Genomic DNA, 20,030 nt, shown 5'->3' with positions numbered 1-20,030 from the left:
AGGTCACTCACCTCCATGGCTCAGAAACCATCCATCATATATCATTGCCTTGCTCAAATCCAAGTCTTAGATCACAAACTCAAGGCAAACAAGTCCTTTAAAAGTTCGGACAGCACTTCCCCTGAATTTGCTTACTTTTCCAGCCATCATGGCTTCATTATATCCTCAGCTAGTCCCAAAGGTACACACACAACAACAAGTTCATCCAATAGCCATTCAGCAAGCTCCAAGTAGTACTAGTACAAGTCAAGCTAGGGAAAAGTCCGGAAATGAAAATTAAGCTCAAAACCAGAAAAATAGGTTTTGACGTCATTTTGCGGTAATGGCACCAAAGGCACATCGAGTATCGGATGCAGGTGCAAGATACACCGTTTCGAAGCTAAAAGACAGGGCTACAACATTGTAGAAGGTAACTCAGTCCAAATCCCAGCACAACTAAGTCATATATGCCAAATACCAAACCAGAACCGTAATTACAGGTTTACAAATTACACTATGCTGTAATCAGTACAACTCAGTCTAAACAGGTCCAAATGCAGAAATTCCAAAGGCATATGGTAGCTAGGGAATCAAGTTACATTTCATCAGAAGACCTCAACACCCAAATCCAAAACAATTCCAGTCAAAAAAACCCATTTCAGACGCAGTTCTAACATCCTGATGAACCCAGAACAGCAATAGTAATTTCGACTTTTCTCACTCTACGCTACTCCGATTGACCTGAAATTTTGTAGGCACCTCTAAAATGTCATTCCCTACAACTTTCATGTTTTAAGACAAGGCAAATTCGGCCTCTATATATGAGCTATAAATTCGGACAGAATGAAGAACATTGAAACCTAGTTTTCCACTTTTCCTTCCAAAAAAGAAATTGATTGCAATTGTCCACTTTTTCCACCTCATAGAGTCCTTAAACATCAATTCCAATCATCATAGATAGCCACACAATCATGCTTATATTAAAACAGAAAATTCCCCAAAAATAATAAAACTTCATTATTTCAACCACAAATCAAGAATCAATCCATAAACTTGCATCTTATACAACCACTAAGCATGCTTTAAGCATCAATTAAAGGAGGAGGGTGGTTCTTCACAACTTACCTTTAAAACAAGAGAGAGAGAGCTATGGGTCACCTTAACTTTCCAAACAACTTCACACACCAACTCACAATCACTACTTGAAGAGGTTTTATGGAAGGAATTCAAGATTAAACGGTTAGTTTGTGAGATTGGACAAGATTGGAGCAAGAAACTTGGAAGCTTTTCTTTCTTTTCTTGTAAGAAGAGGTTCAGCCAAGCTTGAAGGAAAAATGGAAGATTTTTGGTCAATTTTGATATTAATTTGGTAAAGGCATGAATAGTGGTCAAATGGCAAGACTAACTCTTATGGTGACACTTGTCACCTTTAGGTTTAAAACTTATCTTTTTGTCTCTCCAATACAAATATCTTAACACTTTGTAAAATAATATCACTTAATACAAAATTCCAACAAGTTGTCAAAAATATAATGCATTTACCGCACTTGCGGGTCCCACGTTCAAAATACGCTTTTAATTTCTCAAAAACTAACCGATACTAGAAAAATCATTTTCAAACTATCTTTGCTCATAAACTTTATCTGGGAAATTTTTCTAATAAAGAAAATGTAGAAAGGCGGGCAAGTAAATAAAATAAACCCTAGAAAATTAGAAAATTTCCGGGTTCTCAAACTCATTTTTTTCTTCGGGGCGTCACAAACTCCCCTCCTTAAAAGAATGTCGTCCTCGACATTCCATCTTGTACTAATCAAGTCAAGACATCCCGCAAGAATCACTAATATTGCAAACCAAACCCACAGTCCGGCATCCTAAACTTCAAGCCTAGGATACACTACAGAGATCTGAAGCCTAAGCTCTGATACCAACTGTGACGGCCCCACCTCCCCCTAAGGCGACCCAGAGGGTTCGGCGGGCCGCCTGCCCGGCTCTCGCCGGGACTCAGTCGTTCACTAAAGTCCTCAAACGAATTACAAGAATAAACCTCAAATATACATCACATGGTCCACAAATATACACCCAAGTCTCCAATAATTACATGTCACAAAAGCAGCGGAAACAATTCTCAAATATACATAAAATGATTCCAAATCAAAACTGTACAAAACATAGGCCATCCAATCACGTGCACAAGTACTATAAGTCCTTCCTTCGCCTTGAGCCCGGGACTCAGTCGTTCACTACAGTCCTCAAATAAATACAAGATAAATCTCAAATTCTCCAAGAATTACATATCAAAAGCGAAGCGTCCACGCTTCCACTGCGCCACTCTGATCCATGATCCCAATTCTTATACAAGAGGAATTCCACAACAATAAAATCATCACAAGCCTTCCTTCGCCACGAGCTCTGTGGAGGGGAATAAAATATTTTTGGGGTGAGCTAGAAGCTCAGCGAGTAACCAGCAAAATCATTAAGCAAATATATTTCACAATGTGGCATTTCGATGATTTCGATGATGTCATGATTCAGAGATCAAATGTCCGTTTAGTGCTCTCGTGAGCCAGTGAAATCATTGCACTAGAACACCCAACGCTCAAATAGATCATAACACACGAACAGAGAGAGGAAGCCCCTTTTTGAGCTCCAGATAACCATGAACATGAACCACAAACAGAGTGGAGACGTTGGTGTCCAGCACAAGACTTTCCCAGAACTCATTGAAGCCAAAATCATATCATGAATTCACATGCAAGCACGCATGAGATGCAATCGAATAAATAATGCAAGAAACATTTCACAAGTACTTTGGAAATAGTTTGAGGTCACTCACCTCCATGGCTCAGAAACCATCCATCATATATCATTGCCTTGCTCAAATCCAAGTCTTAGATCACAAACTCAAGGCAAACAAGTCCTTTAAAAGTTCGGACAGCACTTCCCCTGAATTTGCTTACTTTTCCAGCCATCATGGCTTCATTATATCCTCAGCTAGTCCCAAAGGTACACACACAACAACAAGTTCATCCAATAGCCATTCAGCAAGCTCCAAGTAGTACTAGTACAAGTCAAGCTAGGGAAAAGTTCGGAAATGAAAATTAAGCTCAAAATCAGAAAAATAGGTTTTGACGTCATTTTGCGGTAATGGCACCAAAGGCACATCGAGTATCGGATGCAGGTGCAAGATACACCGTTTCGAAGCTAAAAGACAGGGCTACAACATTGTAGAAGGTAACTCAGTCCAAATCCCAGCACAACTAAGTCATATATGCCAAATACCAAACCAGAACCGTAATTGCAGGTTTACAAATTACACTATGCTGTAATCAGTACAACTCAGTCTAAACAGGTCCAAATGCAGAAATTCCAAAGGCATATGGTAGCTAGGGAATCAAGTTACATTTCATCAGAAGACCTCAACACCCAAATCCAAAACAATTCCAGTCAAAAAAACCCATTTCAGACGCAGTTCTAACATCCTGATGAACCCAGAACAGCAATAGTAATTTCGACTTTTCTCACTCTACGCTACTCCGATTGACCTGAAATTTTGTAGGCACCTCTAAAATGTCATTCCCTACAACTTTCATGTTTTAAGACAAGGCCAATTCGGCCTCTATATATGAGCTATAAATTCGGACAGAATGAAGAACATTGAAACCTAGTTTTCCACTTTTCCTTCCAAAAAAGAAATTGATTGCAATTGTCCACTTTTTCCACCTCATAGAGTCCTTAAACATCAATTCCAATCATCATAGATAGCCACACAATCATGCTTATATTAAAACAGAAAATTCCCCAAAAATAATAAAACTTCATTATTTCAACCACAAATCAAGAATCAATCCATAAACTTGCATCTTATACAACCACTAAGCATGCTTTAAGCATCAATTAAAGGAGGAGGGTGGTTCTTCACAACTTACCTTTAAAACAAGAGAGAGAGAGCTATGGGTCACCTTAACTTTCCAAACAACTTCACACACCAACTCACAATCACTACTTGAAGAGGTTTTATGGAAGGAATTCAAGATTAAACGGTTAGTTTGTGAGATTGGACAAGATTGGAGCAAGAAACTTGGAAGCTTTTCTTTCTTTTCTTGTAAGAAGAGGTTCAGCCAAGCTTGAAGGAAAAATGGAAGATTTTTGGTCAATTTTGATATTAATTTGGTAAAGGCATGAATAGTGGTCAAATGGCAAGACTAACTCTTATGGTGACACTTGTCACCTTTAGGTTTAAAACTTATCTTTTTGTCTCTCCAATACAAATATCTTAACACTTTGTAAAATAATATCACTTAATACAAAATTCCAACAAGTTGTCAAAAATATAATGCATTTACCGCACTTGCGGGTCCCACGTTCAAAATACGCTTTTAATTTCTCAAAAACTAACCGATACTAGAAAAATCATTTTCAAACTATCTTTGCTCATAAACTTTATCTGGGAAATTTTTCTAATAAAGAAAATGTAGAAAGGCGGGCAAGTAAATAAAATAAACCCTAGAAAATTAGAAAATTTCCGGGTTCTCAAACTCATTTTTTTCTTCGGGGCGTCACAAACTCCCCTCCTTAAAAGAATGTCGTCCTCGACATTCCATCTTGTACTAATCAAGTCAAGACATCCCGCAAGAATCACTAATATTGCAAACCAAACCCACAGTCCGGCATCCTAAACTTCAAGCCTAGGATACACTACAGAGATCTGAAGCCTAAGCTCTGATACCAACTGTGACGGCCCCACCTCCCCCTAAGGCGACCCAGAGGGTTCGGCGGGCCGCCTGCCCGGCTCTCGCCGGGACTCAGTCGTTCACTAAAGTCCTCAAACGAATTACAAGAATAAACCTCAAATATACATCACATGGTCCACAAATATACATCCAAGTCTCCAATAATTACATGTCACAAAAGCAGCGGAAACAATTCTCAAATATACATAAAATGATTCCAAATCAAAACTGTACAAAACATAGGCCATCCAATCACGTGCACAAGTACTATAAGTCCTTCCTTCGCCTTGAGCCCGGGACTCAGTCGTTCACTACAGTCCTCAAATAAATACAAGATAAATCTCAAATTCTCCAAGAATTACATATCAAAAGCGAAGCGTCCACGCTTCCACTGCGCCACTCTGATCCATGATCCCAATTCTTATACAAGAGGAATTCCACAACAATAAAATCACCACAAGCCTTCCTTCGCCACGAGCTCTGTGGAGGGGAATAAAATATTTTTGGGGTGAGCTAGAAACTCAGCGAGTAACCAGCAAAATCATTAAGCAAATATATTTCACAATGTGGCATTTCGATGATTTCGATGATGTCATGATTCAGAGATCAAATGTCCGTTTAGTGCTCTCGTGAGCCAGTGAAATCATTGCACTAGAACACCCAACGCTCAAATAGATCATAACACACGAACAGAGAGAGGAAGCCCCTTTTTGAGCTCCAGATAACCATGAACATGAACCACAAACAGAGTGGAGACGTTGGTGTCCAGCACAAGACTTTCCCAGAACTCATTGAAGCCAAAATCATATCATGAATTCACATGCAAGCACGCATGAGATGCAATCGAATAAATAATGCAAGAAACATTTCACAAGTACTTTGGAAATAGTTTGAGGTCACTCACCTCCATGGCTCAGAAACCATCCATCATATATCATTGCCTTGCTCAAATCCAAGTCTTAGATCACAAACTCAAGGCAAACAAGTCCTTTAAAAGTTCGGACAGCACTTCCCCTGAATTTGCTTACTTTTCCAGCCATCATGGCTTCATTATATCCTCAGCTAGTCCCAAAGGTACACACACAACAACAAGTTCATCCAATAGCCATTCAGCAAGCTCCAAGTAGTACTAGTACAAGTCAAGCTAGGGAAAAGTCCGGAAATGAAAATTAAGCTCAAAACCAGAAAAATAGGTTTTGACGTCATTTTCCGGTAATGGCACCAAAGGCACATCGAGTATCGGATGAAGGTGCAAGATACACCGTTTCGAAGCTAAAAGATAGGGCTACAACATTGTAGAAGGTAACTCAGTCCAAATCCCAGTACAACTAAGTCATATATGCCAAATACCAAACCAGAACCGTAATTACAGGTTTACAAATTACACTATGCTGTAATCAGTACAACTCAGTCTAAACAGGTCCAAATGCAGAAATTACAAAGGAATATGGTAGCTAGGGAATCAAGTTACATTTCATCAGAAGACCTCAACACCCAAATCCAAAACAATTCCAGTCAAAACAACCCATTTCAGACGCAGTTCTAACATCCTGATGAACCCAGAACAGCAATAGTAATTTCGACTTTTCTCACTCTACGCTACTCCGATTGACCTGAAATTTTGTAGGCACCTCTAAAATGTCATTCCCTACAACTTTCATGTTTTAAGACAAGGCCAATTCGGCCTCTATATATGAGCTATAAATTCGGACAGAATGAAGAACATTGAAACCTAGTTTTCCACTTTTCCTTCCAAAAAAGAAATTGATTGCAATTGTCCACTTTTTCCACCTCATAGAGTCCTTAAACATCAATTCCAATCATCATAGATAGCCACACAATCATGCTTATATTAAAACAGAAAATTCCCCAAAAATAATAAAACTTCATTATTTCAACCACAAATCAAGAATCAATCCATAAACTTGCATCTTATACAACCACTAAGCATGCTTTAAGCATCAATTAAAGGAGGAGGGTGGTTCTTCACAACTTACCTTTAAAACAAGAGAGAGAGAGCTATGGGTCACCTTAACTTTCCAAACAACTTCACACACCAACTCACAATCACTACTTGAAGAGGTTTTATGGAAGGAATTCAAGATTAAACGGTTAGTTTGTGAGATTGGACAAGATTGGAGCAAGAAACTTGGAAGCTTTTCTTTCTTTTCTTGTAAGAAGAGGTTCAGCCAAGCTTGAAGGAAAAATGGAAGATTTTTGGTCAATTTTGATATTAATTTGGTAAAGGCATGAATAGTGGTCAAATGGCAAGACTAACTCTTATGGTGACACTTGTCACCTTTAGGTTTAAAACTTATCTTTTTGTCTCTCCAATACAAATATCTTAACACTTTGTAAAATAATATCACTTAATACAAAATTCCAACAAGTTGTCAAAAATATAATGCATTTACCGCACTTGCGGGTCCCACGTTCAAAATACGCTTTTAATTTCTCAAAAACTAACCGATACTAGAAAAATCATTTTCAAACTATCTTTGCTCATAAACTTTATCTGGGAAATTTTTCTAATAAAGAAAATGTAGAAAGGCGGGCAAGTAAATAAAATAAACCCTAGAAAATTAGAAAATTTCCGGGTTCTCAAACTCATTTTTTTCTTCGGGGCGTCACAAATGCTCTGTCAATTTTACTTCCTCCAATTTTCGTGTAAAGAACAACAATGCTGAGAGAATTCTTCTTTATACCAAGTCCCTTGGTGATTTTTATCCTATCCGAAGTAACTATATCCCATCTTTGCCTATGGCCTTTGTTGTCCATGTTGTATTAGTTGATTTGTGGCATTCTCGTTTATGTGACGCTAACTCACAGATGATCTCCTATATTGGTTCCACTATTGTTGTTCAAGCTACTACATGTACATTTAGCCCTTTTTTTTCAGTTTTTACCATTTAAGGATATTGCTCATAGATCAACTCAACCATTATACTAAATTTATTCAGAGAGTTGATCTTCTCTAGTAGACTTCAATTCTAGTTCAAAATTTAGAGAGTTGGTCTTCTCTAGTAGACTTCAATTCTAGTTCTAACTACTATGTGCTATTTGTGGATGATTTTATGCACTTATCTTGGGTTTATCCAATGCAATATAAATCTATGGTCTTTAATCATTTTTGTACCTTCAAAAGGTATTGTTAAAAGTATCTTCTCAAATAAAATAAAAATTCTACAAAGTGATAGGGGTCATTAATATGATAATAATCCTTTTAAGCAATTTCTCAATGACCATTTAACTGCTCACATACCTATTTGTACAATATTTACAATTTATCTGTGACGCCCCCACTTCTCCCTAAGGCGAACCAAAGGGTATCCGCGGGACGCCTTCCCAACTCTCGCCAGGGCTCACTACAATCCACAATTCACAAGCCCGAAACACTTCAATAATACTTCAAATAACTCCAATACATAATAAAAGTACTCCAAAATATCTCACACTTACAATTAATCAGCTCTCAAGCTTAATACAACCCAAAAGAATATTTACTATAGCCATCTGATGTAATACAACTTAAAGTCTTCAAAAGAAAGCAATCTGTACTATTCACGAGCACTCTTGGTCTCGAACCCTGTTAAAGAAACCCAAAACGTGGGATGAGCTACACAGCCCAGTGAGGTTCCAAGACACTCTAGCAGTTCTAATAAATCAAGTAATTGAGCATACTGCATGTATGGTTCAAGGTTGCACATTGGCATATTAACATGAGACAATAATCATTGTACGAGTAATTTCAGCATATCACAGGTATGACACATTTGCATGAAACGGTTATCATTATGTAAAATAAACACACATTGAAGGATATGGTGTTCCATTGGAACCATTTCGGTCAACTGCACCTTATAACTTCCGGTCCCCACGGTACTGTCTGGCCATCGCCTTATCCCTCCAGTGGTAATACTCGAGTATACCGAAACGGTGGCCCAGGGTTCCAACCTACCCGATCGAGCCCAATCCTGGCTCGAGTAGGTCAGTAACCAAAGGCAGGGCCCAAGTTCAGCTTAGAGCTTACAACATGCACAAGTAATCAAATAACTTGGCTAACGGTAAAAATTTATTCTTTTGGTAGGTCAAGTGAGATAAAGTACACACTCGCCTTAAAGTGGTGGACAATTTCATATGAGCAATTGTTAGCAACAATTAACACATAAACACATAAGCAATATTTGATAATTTCATGTGAACATGTAATTTACGGTAATCAAATAATCAAGTACCAGGTAATCAAGTAGATAGGAAGCGGTAAGAAATTACGGTAAATGGTAACGGTTGACGGTTAACGGTTAACGGTTGACGGTTAACGGTAGTAATCACGGTTAATTGGTAGACATTAGTCATTTTAATCGGCCGCCATTGGCCGTTTCCCACTTTTACCACTTAAGAGTCGAGGAGATTCACTCCAACCGACTTATGCAGCCATAGCATAATTAATCATTTAAACACATCACATAAATATGCAATTCAAGTATTTCATGTCGAGTAATTCAAGTATACATTACTTAAATATGCATGAGTGTGGTAAATACTTAACATGTAGCACTTAACACTTAATGATCATGGATTAAGCATGATAGACTTATTCAAATTACGTACTCCTATATGGAACACTCACCTATTGCAACAAAAGAGTAAGTGCGTATACAATCCTTCAGGTGTTCCCCTCGAGATCCTCTTGAAGGTCTCCTTGAGCACCTGAGCAAACAATAGTTGTCTATTACACACCATCGCTTAAAATCCCTTACTTATCGTGAAGGTTGTACTAGTGTTCATTCTAAGGAGAATTCATGAATTGAGCCTTAATTATTTATAGTCGAGGCTCGGAAGTGGGTTTTAAAAACACAAAAGAAATTTGATTCTCGCCTTTGAAATCAAGTGTAAAACGGTCTCACAATATCGGAGTAAAATGGAGAGTTTGAAACCCTCAATTTCCTTTAAGTTCGGAAATTTCAGATTCAGCAAATAAAACTTTGAAAAATCAGATCTCACTCTCTATTAGTTCAAAATTGGAAAACTTGGTACCGTTGGAAATTAGTTCCAAAGTACTAAAAGTTTCTAGAAGACACTTTTCCATGATTCCAAACGGAGGGTATTCAAAAATTGGCTCAAAGTTGCTGCTTTGAACATGAAGACAGATTTCGGGGTTGGTTTTTGGCCAACTTTGGGAATTCGGAAAAATTCACTCAATTTGAACTAGCCTTTAAAATTTGGAACTCTATTAGAGTTGCAATCAAAGTTTAAAATGGAACAAGCGGAATGAGAATTGAAGTTTTGAGCACCAAGATATGGTAGCTCAAAGTTACCCAAATTTCTTTGTTAAACAAGGGTTTTCCAAAATCAAGTCACGAACTTTGGAAGTTTAGTTGAGAAATGAAACGGCCTCAAAATAACACCAAAATTAGCAGTTTAACACTACCATATAAGGGTTGTTCCTCTACCAAATTTCATAGAAAAATAAGCACAGAAAGTGGGTTAACAAAACCGTTGAAATCACAAGAAATTCTAAGGCTAAGCTGCCTTTGAACTTCCGTTTTGCCGTTTCCAAACATTTGGTCAAGGAACATCTCAAACATGGTTCATTCCAGTAGAAAATGTCCAAAATATGTTCAAGGTACATTCGATAGATGATTTACAATAAGAAACTTTTGATAACAAGTCCCAAACCGTAGTTAGTTTCAAATCTGTCCAAAACACTGTTTTCGTTCACAAAGTCAGTTTTGAATTTCGATCATAAATCACTCAATTCAACTCGGAATTGAGCGTGGTTGGTGGAGACTCATAAGGCTATATTTTCTCAGAAGAAACCATTTTCAAAATCTGTCCATAAACAGCTCATTCGTGAGCATCAATTTGCAACTCGTGTGCTGCCTTCCAAGAAGCAACGAAACAGGACAGTGGATTTCAAACGAATGGTTTGGCTCACTCAAATGGAACTAGAACGTGCATTTTATACCGTTAGAAATCTGGGAATGTCTAGTTTCCAGGGCCACAAATGGCACTCGATTCCGACATCGGAGTAAAATGATATAGCCGAAACAAGTACACTGCCTGGGTGAATACGGGATAAATTTTCAGATTGCTAAGCTGTCGTAAATCCAACATTTGGGTGACCAAATCAAGTTATTTTTCAATGAAACTTTTTACACAACCAATATAACATGTAAAAAACATAATCAAGCCATTAGAACCTCAAAATTTTGCACAAAAGTGGTCGGACAAGGCAGGGGTAAAATGGTCACTTTTGCTCCAAGCACCTCCTTTGATTTTTCTACCAACAATTTAACATTAATCCACTAATATAAGCACTAAACCACCATTAATTTCATCATCAATCATCAAATCAGTCTTTCCATCAAAGTGGGAGTTCATAGAACCCACTCACCAATTTTACAACAATTTAAAGCTACCCATGAGAATCCAAGAGCTCATGAGTGTAATCTAACTTCCATAAATCAAGAATTAAGAGGTTGATCGTTCATTACCTCTCTTGATGACTAAATCAGAATTTTTGGTCACTTTGAAGCTCAAGAAAACCGTGGAAATGAAGCCCCTTTTCTAGCTTAAGATGATCACCAAGTGTTTAGCAAAGTGTAGTTAAAATTTGAGGTGATTTGGTGGAGATTTGAAGCAAGAATCGATGAAGGAAAAATGAAGAACTTGGTCTTGTTTTTCCTTGGAGTTGCACGGCTGGAATGAAGAAGGAAAAGAAGGGATGATGGCTGATGATAAGCTTCCGTGAGAAGCTTTGAAATTTGTGGACAAGAATTGCTCCAAAAGTCAACTCTCCCTCGCGCGCGCGCGTGCGTTTCATGCTCGATTCCTTTCGAGTTTGTTTCACTAGTGCACTAAACCTCTAATGCACTTGTATTCATACTATTATTATTCACTCTTAATAATCTAGAAATAAATTTCTTAAGTCCCTCAATTAAATCGCGCGTGTGCAAACGCGTATTTCCGATTTGTGCGCGATAGAGTGAAATTTCCAAGAAATTCCTATAACGATTGTACCACTAACTAATACTTGAATACTTAAACATGAAAATATCTATTTTTAAGACTAATGTATAAGTATCCAATTTTTTTCGAACTTATTGTATCATCAAATCGGTCACTGTCTCCAAACGCGTATTCACCATTTTCACTAAACGAACTTCCAAAAATTAATTTCCATAACAAGTCATTTTAAAAATATAAGAAAGTCATAGTTCCATGTAATTGGGTCTAAAAAGGTTAGAAAATAATATTCGGAGTAAACTGGCAATTAAATATTTAAATAAGCTCGTAACAGGAGTTTAAAATAAATAAATTTTACGAGTCCTCACGATTTTTCTTAATCTAATATTGATCATTCTTATTTTTCCAAAATTAATACAGTCTCAATTAAAATATAGTCTCGAAAAATATGTATTCATTATTCCGGACTAAACGAGTTTTCGAAAAGTAATTTTTTTTTCTAATAAAACGCTTTAAAAACATAAGAGATGCGCTTTTCCATATAAATGGATTTTGAATAGTCGAATTAAATAATTATTTAAGCCAGTAAAATAAATTAAATTAAGGAAATTTTCGGGTCCTCACATTATCAGCATCATTCATTTGAAGTGGATCAATAATTGGCATGGTGGCTGATATTCACCAGATATTAATTAATCGTAATCGGCTGATAGGAACTTATTGGTAGCATCTATTTGAAACCAATCCATAATTAGCATGATGGCTAATATTCATGCATCGGTCCATATGCATGAACATATGCTTAGATGTCTAAGTACAAAAGGAGCTCATATTTGAAACCAATTATGCTTGCGAATCTGTTTAGGGCTGATAGTTCATCAATAATTGCCATGGAGATAATCGGTTGTATCACAAGGAGCTCATCAGCTATGGTAGATGAAGGTCACATGGGAGCTTGATTGGTAACTAGTCTCTGAAAATCGGTAGTGGTACCAGTTCAAGACTAATATATTTGAGTAGTGAAGGTTCCATGGAAGATTGGTGACAATGGTCCACATTTACATAGTCATCGATGCATGCAAAGACATGTTGATACATGCTTGTCCACATTTACATAGATTGATCAGGTATCAATAAAGGATAGGATCAATGATGGCAGTTAGCAGGGAAAGGATATGTGCATCATCTCATGGTCTATAAATTAGAGATATGGTGGTTACAATATCCCTAAAATATAGGAGTGGGTAGTTAATATTACCCCTGATTGAACTTGTGACAGCCCCACCTCCCCCTAAGGCAAACCAGAGGGTTCGGCGGACCGCCTGCCCTGCTCTCGCCAGGACTACGGAGTCAAAACACTCGTAAACCCTACGTAACGCGCGATAGAATCTCAAGAATCCAACAATCGGAGATTCCTAAGCCGAAAACATGATTTCCAAACCATACAGTGAAATGGAACTTCAACTAAATACTTCAACGAAAACGAAAACGAAAACGAAAATGAAAACGAAAATGAAAACGAAAACGGAACGAAGCGTGGCCATGTCACAATCCGGCCAAGATTTGGCCGGATATCCGGCTGGATTGCCGGCTAGATTTAAGGCAGTGAGCACTCTAAAATTTTTTTCAAAATCCCCTGCTAATTCGGCCAGATATCTGGCCAAGAACTGGCCCGATATACTGCCGGATTCTGTGAACAGTATTCTCGCCAAATTTCTTTTCTTCCTCGATCAAGTTCCATACTCGCCCGACTTTCGAACGGATACAAGAAAAGTTCATATAAACCCATAGAGCACACATTCATCAACAAATACACGAAGGAAACATGGATAATCACTTATATACATACGTTGAAACTTTGCAAGTCAAAGGGAGATGCTTAATCAAAGTACAATTAGGGTTTTGATGTGTGCACGGATGGCGGCCTTGACTGCAGGCTTTTAGAGAGACATTGAAGGATTGAAGGGGTCAAGCAAGTTGGCTACACATGGGCTCAAGCCCATGAAGCACCAAAGGCGGAGGCGTGAAGGTCCCTCGCTAAGGTTACGAGTTGTTAGTCTTAAGTTATTAGTTAGTATCGAGTCATGGAATCGGCCCACCTAGTCCAAGGCCTGGCCGAACCCTTATTTCCTTTTTACTAGCATTAGGGTTTCATTAGTTTGCCTATATAAAGGCTTGCTTTGTAAGCATTAAGGGTAGACGTTTTATCAATAAAGTTTCAGCATATTTTCGATTCTTCTTGTTGAGAGAGGTTCGAGCCTTAACTTGCTTTGGCAAGGGTGTTGAGCAATCTTGCATCTTGTCCTTGATTGTTCTACCGGCCTATTCCCCTGAAGTATTCACCTTCATCGGAGTTGTCGTCTACTGCCATTAATCAAATCGTGTCGTCCGTTTGATTCTAGGTTCCGCAATCCAAGCGTTGGACAACCTCGCTAGATCCTTGGGCAAACGTGCTACGTGTCTTGAAACGTGTTGATCGAGGAACGTATCAGGTTTTCTTATACAGAGGAGCATAATCAAAAGGGATGTCTATTACTAGCTCTACTCTTTTCTTCAAAATCATGATTTCCAACATGTTGAACCCTGTAAGGAAAACAAAGGTAACGGGAAGGGGTGAGCTTACGCTCAATGAGGTACCAAAATACAAGCAATCAAGAATCATAGAGATTTTCTTTTAATCAATCAAGTATACACGTCAAATAGGGAAATGAATAATCATCTCAAGTAGAAAGGATACAGGTGGCTCTTGTGAGAACCCGAAAATTTTCTTAATATCTAGGCCTTATTTTATTTTTTTTTGCACACGTTTTATATATTTTCGTTAGTATATTAATTTTATAGATATTTTTATAAGTAAATATAGTTTTTAAATAATTTTCTAGTATAAGTTAGTTTTTGAAATATTAGGAGTGCATATTGGACGTGGGACCCGCTAGTGCGTTAAGTGCGATAAATTTGGCCAATTAGGTTAAGTTTTGCATAAAGGGAGTAAATTATTAGGTGGTAGGAGATTATTAGAGGTTATCTAGATTAAATTGAATTTGGAAATAAGAGGGATGAGATAAACATAAAAGATGCTAGGTGGCGCGATATGGTTGGGGGTTGGACTTTGACTAATCTTTCCTCACCTTTCCTAAAATCAATTTTGACCTAAAATCCTCTCCATTTTCTCTTGTCTTGGTCGAGCAACATAGAGAGGAGAAGAGAGAAAAGCTTCCAACTTTTGCCTTCATTTCTTGCTCAAATCTTGTGAACCAACTACTTAAATCCCAAATTCCTCCATAAAAGTGAATTGTTAAGCTAGGTTAAGGTTTGTGGTGGAGCCATTTGTGAAGGGAAATTACTAGCTACCTTGTCTCTTGTGGTTTGTGTGAGGACTCGCAAAAATTTACTTATTTTAAACTCCTGTTACTAGCTTATTTAAATATTTAATTGCCCGTTTGCTCCGAATATTTTATTTCAACCTTTTTAGACCCAATTACATGGAAATATGACTTACTTATATTTTTAAAATGACTTGTTTCAAAATTTAATTTTTGGAAGCTCGTTAAGTGAGAATAGTGAATGCGTGTTTGGAGACAATAATCGATTCAAGGGGATAATTGTGACACCCCGAATATTAGGAGGTTGTTTGTAAAGAAGATACTAAAGTGTATTTCTTTGGGTTTGATTTAAAACCTTATTTTGTTTTAAAAGATTAGAAACCCTACTATTTTAATCAAAAACCCTAGTTACTTTTGACTAACCGGTTTTCTTAAATCTCTCATATTTTAATTGAAACCCTAATTTTAATCGCTGGAATTGTAAAATCCCTCACGTTTTTCTTAAAAATTTCCTTTTATTTGGAAGTTATTCATTTATTAAAGCCCTACCACCCAGTCATTCCACAATAAGTGCAAATGAACCTAGAAAGTAGGGTTTCACATTTCGGTTTCAAGATTGGAGCAAATTAGGGTTTTCGCGATTTTTCGCCGGATGAATTTTCGGTACGGAGCAGGGATCAAATTTGGTGATTAAAAGTGACTTTTAAGTGAGAAATAAAATGTGAATAGGAGCAATGATATAAGGTTAGTGAATAGGAAGTAAAAACCCTAGTACGTGTGTTTTAAAGAAAAACGGCGCGAACCGACGGGTACTGCGCGCTACCGATTGAACGCACCACTTGACCACCACTTTCTTATCACATGAGCATTAATACTTGAGCAAAATATTCCCCCTCATTGCCAGCTAGCTTGACCGAAATTGGTGGCCAAAAATGCAAGGGAAAGTGAGAGAAATTTGCATGGCTTTGGTGGTGCCAAGTATCACCACCCTATGGCTCTTTGCTTATTTTTTTTTCTTGCCATTTATCCTTCATTTCAGCTTTATTTCCTTCATTTCTTTTCTGGTTTTGGCCGAGCTTAAGAGGGAGAAAAAGAGAGCAAGAAACAAACTTCTTTCTTCTTGATTTGCACTATCCAAGTGAGGAATCAAAATTCTAAACCAATTAAAGAGTGAGTTGTGAGTTGGGAAGCTAGGGGGAACTAAAAATTTCCAAAGGAGGTGGAGTATCACTCTTCCAAGCTTTGTCTTTGAGGTATAAGATCTGATCATGGTCCTTGTTCTTTTAAATTTTGGTTTAAAATGTTATCTAGTTCATGTTTTGGCTTGATTACAAGATATGCAAATTGGGGTGATGATTTTGGATGATATATGCAAGTTAGGGTTTAATAAATTTCTGCCTAAACTTGTTGTATAGTTAGTATATATTGTATATAAGATTATATAAAGGGCTTTGGTAGTGTTGGGAAGCAAGAAAATAAATAGATGGTCATGAAACCCCAAAAACTCCAGATTTCTGGAATTTCATGTTTACATTCTGCCTGGTTTTAGTACTCATAGTTAGAGGCCGAATCAGGCTTGGCCTAAAACTTCAAGATAATGGTATTTTATAGGCGCCTACAAAATTTCAGCCCAATCGGAGCAACGTAGCTTGTGAAAAGATGAAAATACCCTCGCTGTTCTAGGTTACATTCCAGAGTTCCGCGTGGACAGTTTAGTCTATTTGGTTGTGTTTATTCACTATGGTCCGTAATGATTTAGCTATTTTCCAAAACATGAAAGTTTTAGTATTCTGTCTTAGATTTTAAACGCCTCCAAGAACACCTTAATCGGACCTTGGTAACATGAGATATGACCATTCCAGTGCAGTGCGGTTAATTAGCCGATTAGTTGGATTTTGGTTCTGTAAATTAGGAATTTGACTAGGTTGCATTGGAAACTGGACTAGGTGATCTTCATAAAAATTGTAGCCCTGTGTCTTAGCTTCGAAACGGTATAAGTTACGTCTCAATCCGATTAGCGTAGCCTCGGATATGTTCTTTCCGCAACCCCACATCAAATCTGTCTTTTGCTAGGTTACATTTCCGCACTTGTTATCACTTTGACTTTTATTCTTATGTTGTTATGAGCCTATGGAACGGCTATTTACTTGAATCTATGATATGTATGACTTTGGGATTGGCTGAGGAAAAATAATGAAGCCATAAATGGCTGGAAAATTAGGTAACATTGTATTCCCCAGGTAGCTCCAATTTGTAGGCGTTGTCATTGATTCGTTGGAGCACTTGGAAGGGTCCATCACCTCTTGGGGATAGTTTGCTCTGGCGCTACTTGGGGAATCGTTCTTTCCTCAGGTGTAGCCAAACCCAATCTCCAGGCTCAAAAATCATCTTACGATGGTGCTTGTTGGCTTGCTTGAGGTATTGCTGAGTACGCTTCTCAATGTTTACTCGAACGGCTTCATGTAACCTGCACACAAAATCAGCCTTCTTTTTCCCATCTAAGCTTGTGTGCTCAGAGGAAGGTAAGGGTACCAAATCAAGAGGGGTCAAGGGGTTAAGGCCATAAACAATCTCAAAAGGTGAGTAGTGTGCAGCACTATGAACGGTGCAATTGTAGGCAAATTCTACGTGGAGCAAGCACTCTTCCCAAGATTTGATATTCTTTTTAATCAAGGCCCGAAGTAGAGTACCAAGTGTGCGATTGACAACTTCAGTTTGTCCATCGCTTTGTGGATGACTGGTGGTGGAAAATAACAACCTAGTGCCCAGTTTAGCCCACAAAGTTTTCCAAAAGTAACTCAAGAACTTTACATCTCTATCACTAACAATGGTCTTAGGCATGCCATGCAGACGGACAATTTCTTTGAAGAACAACGTAGCAATATGAGATGCATCGTCAGTTTTGTGGCAAGGGATAAAATGAGCCATCTTAGAGAATCAATCAACCACGACGAAGATGGAATCATTGCCCCTTGGTGATCTATGTGACAGCCCCGCCTTCCCCTAAGACGTACCAAAGGGGTTAGCGGACTGCCTGCCCAGCTCTCACCAGGACTACTAAGACGGTAATACACAAATTCAAGTCGTTTCGGAATCTATTGGCTCGCTTAACCAAACCACAAATCCATGAAACGGAAAATGAAAATAGAAACGGAAAATGAATAGTGACTACCACATCACAATCCGACCAAGACCCAATCGAAGACAAGTAACTCCATATAATCCTTGAAATGGATTTATACAAACCAAATATAACACATGAACATGAGTACACACGTTTACAAAACCACATTCGTATATTTACACATCAAAAGGCAATATTTGAATCCAAACACAATTAGGGTTTCCAACCATGGAGGAGCTATACAAAATCTCTAAACTAGCTCAACTCATTCTTCAAAAGCAAAAGTCCAAAAGATGGTTCCCTGTAAGGAAAACAAAATTTAACGGAGTGAGCTTTCGCCCAATGAGGTACTATCACGTAAATATACCAGGATCACATAAACACAAGAATATTCAATCCAAATAAGTTCATCAAGTGAGTAAAATCAACACCACACAACTATAGAGAATAAAAGGATACGGATGGCTCTCAAGAGCCCTTTTCCTCTTTTGCCATGCTTGATCTCATCTCATTGACTCTCCGTCAATGTATACAGTGTAATCATAACCGTAGACTCCTCTTTACTCCAATATTCCATCCACCACACATTCCCCTTACTGGGCCCGAACACCAAGCAGTACAGAATTGGTAATACTCGAGTATACCGGAATCAAGGGTCTCATACCCAAAGATTCCCAAATACAATCCCCATGGCTTGTCAAATGTCCTCGACCAAGTCCTTACTGGCTCGAGTCAATTGACTTCCAATGAGGTAGAGCTCAGTGTTAATAGTAAAGGTCGTTAGATACATGTCCAAACGACACCAAATCAAGTACAATCAAGAGTATTTCAAGTGATATAGTAAACAGTCAAGTAGGTGGGAGAGTACGAGAGTGGTAAAGTACACCCTCGCCTCACCTGGTCCAAACAATAATCACAACTAGTCCAATCACAGAATTCAAGTACAAGAAAGCCACGAAATAACAAACATGTGAGTAATACACTCACCAAGTCAAACAAAGCAATTTCACAAGTTTTCGCCCGACGTGAGCCTCGGATCACCGGCACGCCCTATAATAAGCAAGAAAGTACAATTAAGACTCGAACACGAGTCGAATACCTTTTTAAATGAACTATTAAGGCAAAACCCAAAGATAGCTTGGAAATGAAAAACACATAACTTCTAGGGCTAAAAGTAGAAACAAACCCCAAAACCTTTCATTTCTATCCAACCTCAACCCAAACTCACAAAATCCCATACCCTAGACATTTGGACAGCATTTCCCCTAAAATTTCAGCTTTTCCATCCTACAAACCAACAATTAAAATGCATCCAACACAACCACAAGCACCCAAACAATTCATAGGTCATTCAATACACGTCATTAGGGTCACAATACCCCTTAATCATAGCCAATTAAAGGCTCAACAACCAACCATAGAAAACCCCCAATTAGAAACCCTAAATCTGAAATTTTCCGCACAAGCGGAAATTTTTCGCAATTAACGCACAAGAGAGCTATTTAACACCATTTAGAACCATCAATTCAAGCCCAACCATATTCATCATAGGAAAACAGAAAAATTCTTACAAAAATCAGAAAATTAGCTAACTTCACTCTAATCCATAAAATCTTCCATAAAATTCACTAGTTAGCTACCATAAGGCACCAATTAGCCATTATTAGGAACAAAGAGTGAGTTCCAAGCAAAATACCTTAACTCTTCAAGAAAAGTAGTAGCTTAGGGGTTTCTTCTCCAAATCAACTCCACCAAGACCTTCAAACTCCCTTAGCAAGGCTTTTTTGTGGACTAAATCAACGTTTAATCAGTTGGTTTTCAAGATTTGTGCAAGAATAGAAGATGAAAGGTTGAAGCTTTCTTTTCTTTTCTTCCTAGAGAGGTTCAGCCAAGATGGGGATGAAA

Source organism: Coffea arabica, chromosome 6e (genome assembly GCF_036785885.1).
Source record: "Coffea arabica cultivar ET-39 chromosome 6e, Coffea Arabica ET-39 HiFi, whole genome shotgun sequence".
Taxonomy (NCBI): domain Eukaryota; kingdom Viridiplantae; phylum Streptophyta; class Magnoliopsida; order Gentianales; family Rubiaceae; genus Coffea; species Coffea arabica.
Note: the sequence above shows the minus strand (reverse complement) of the source record.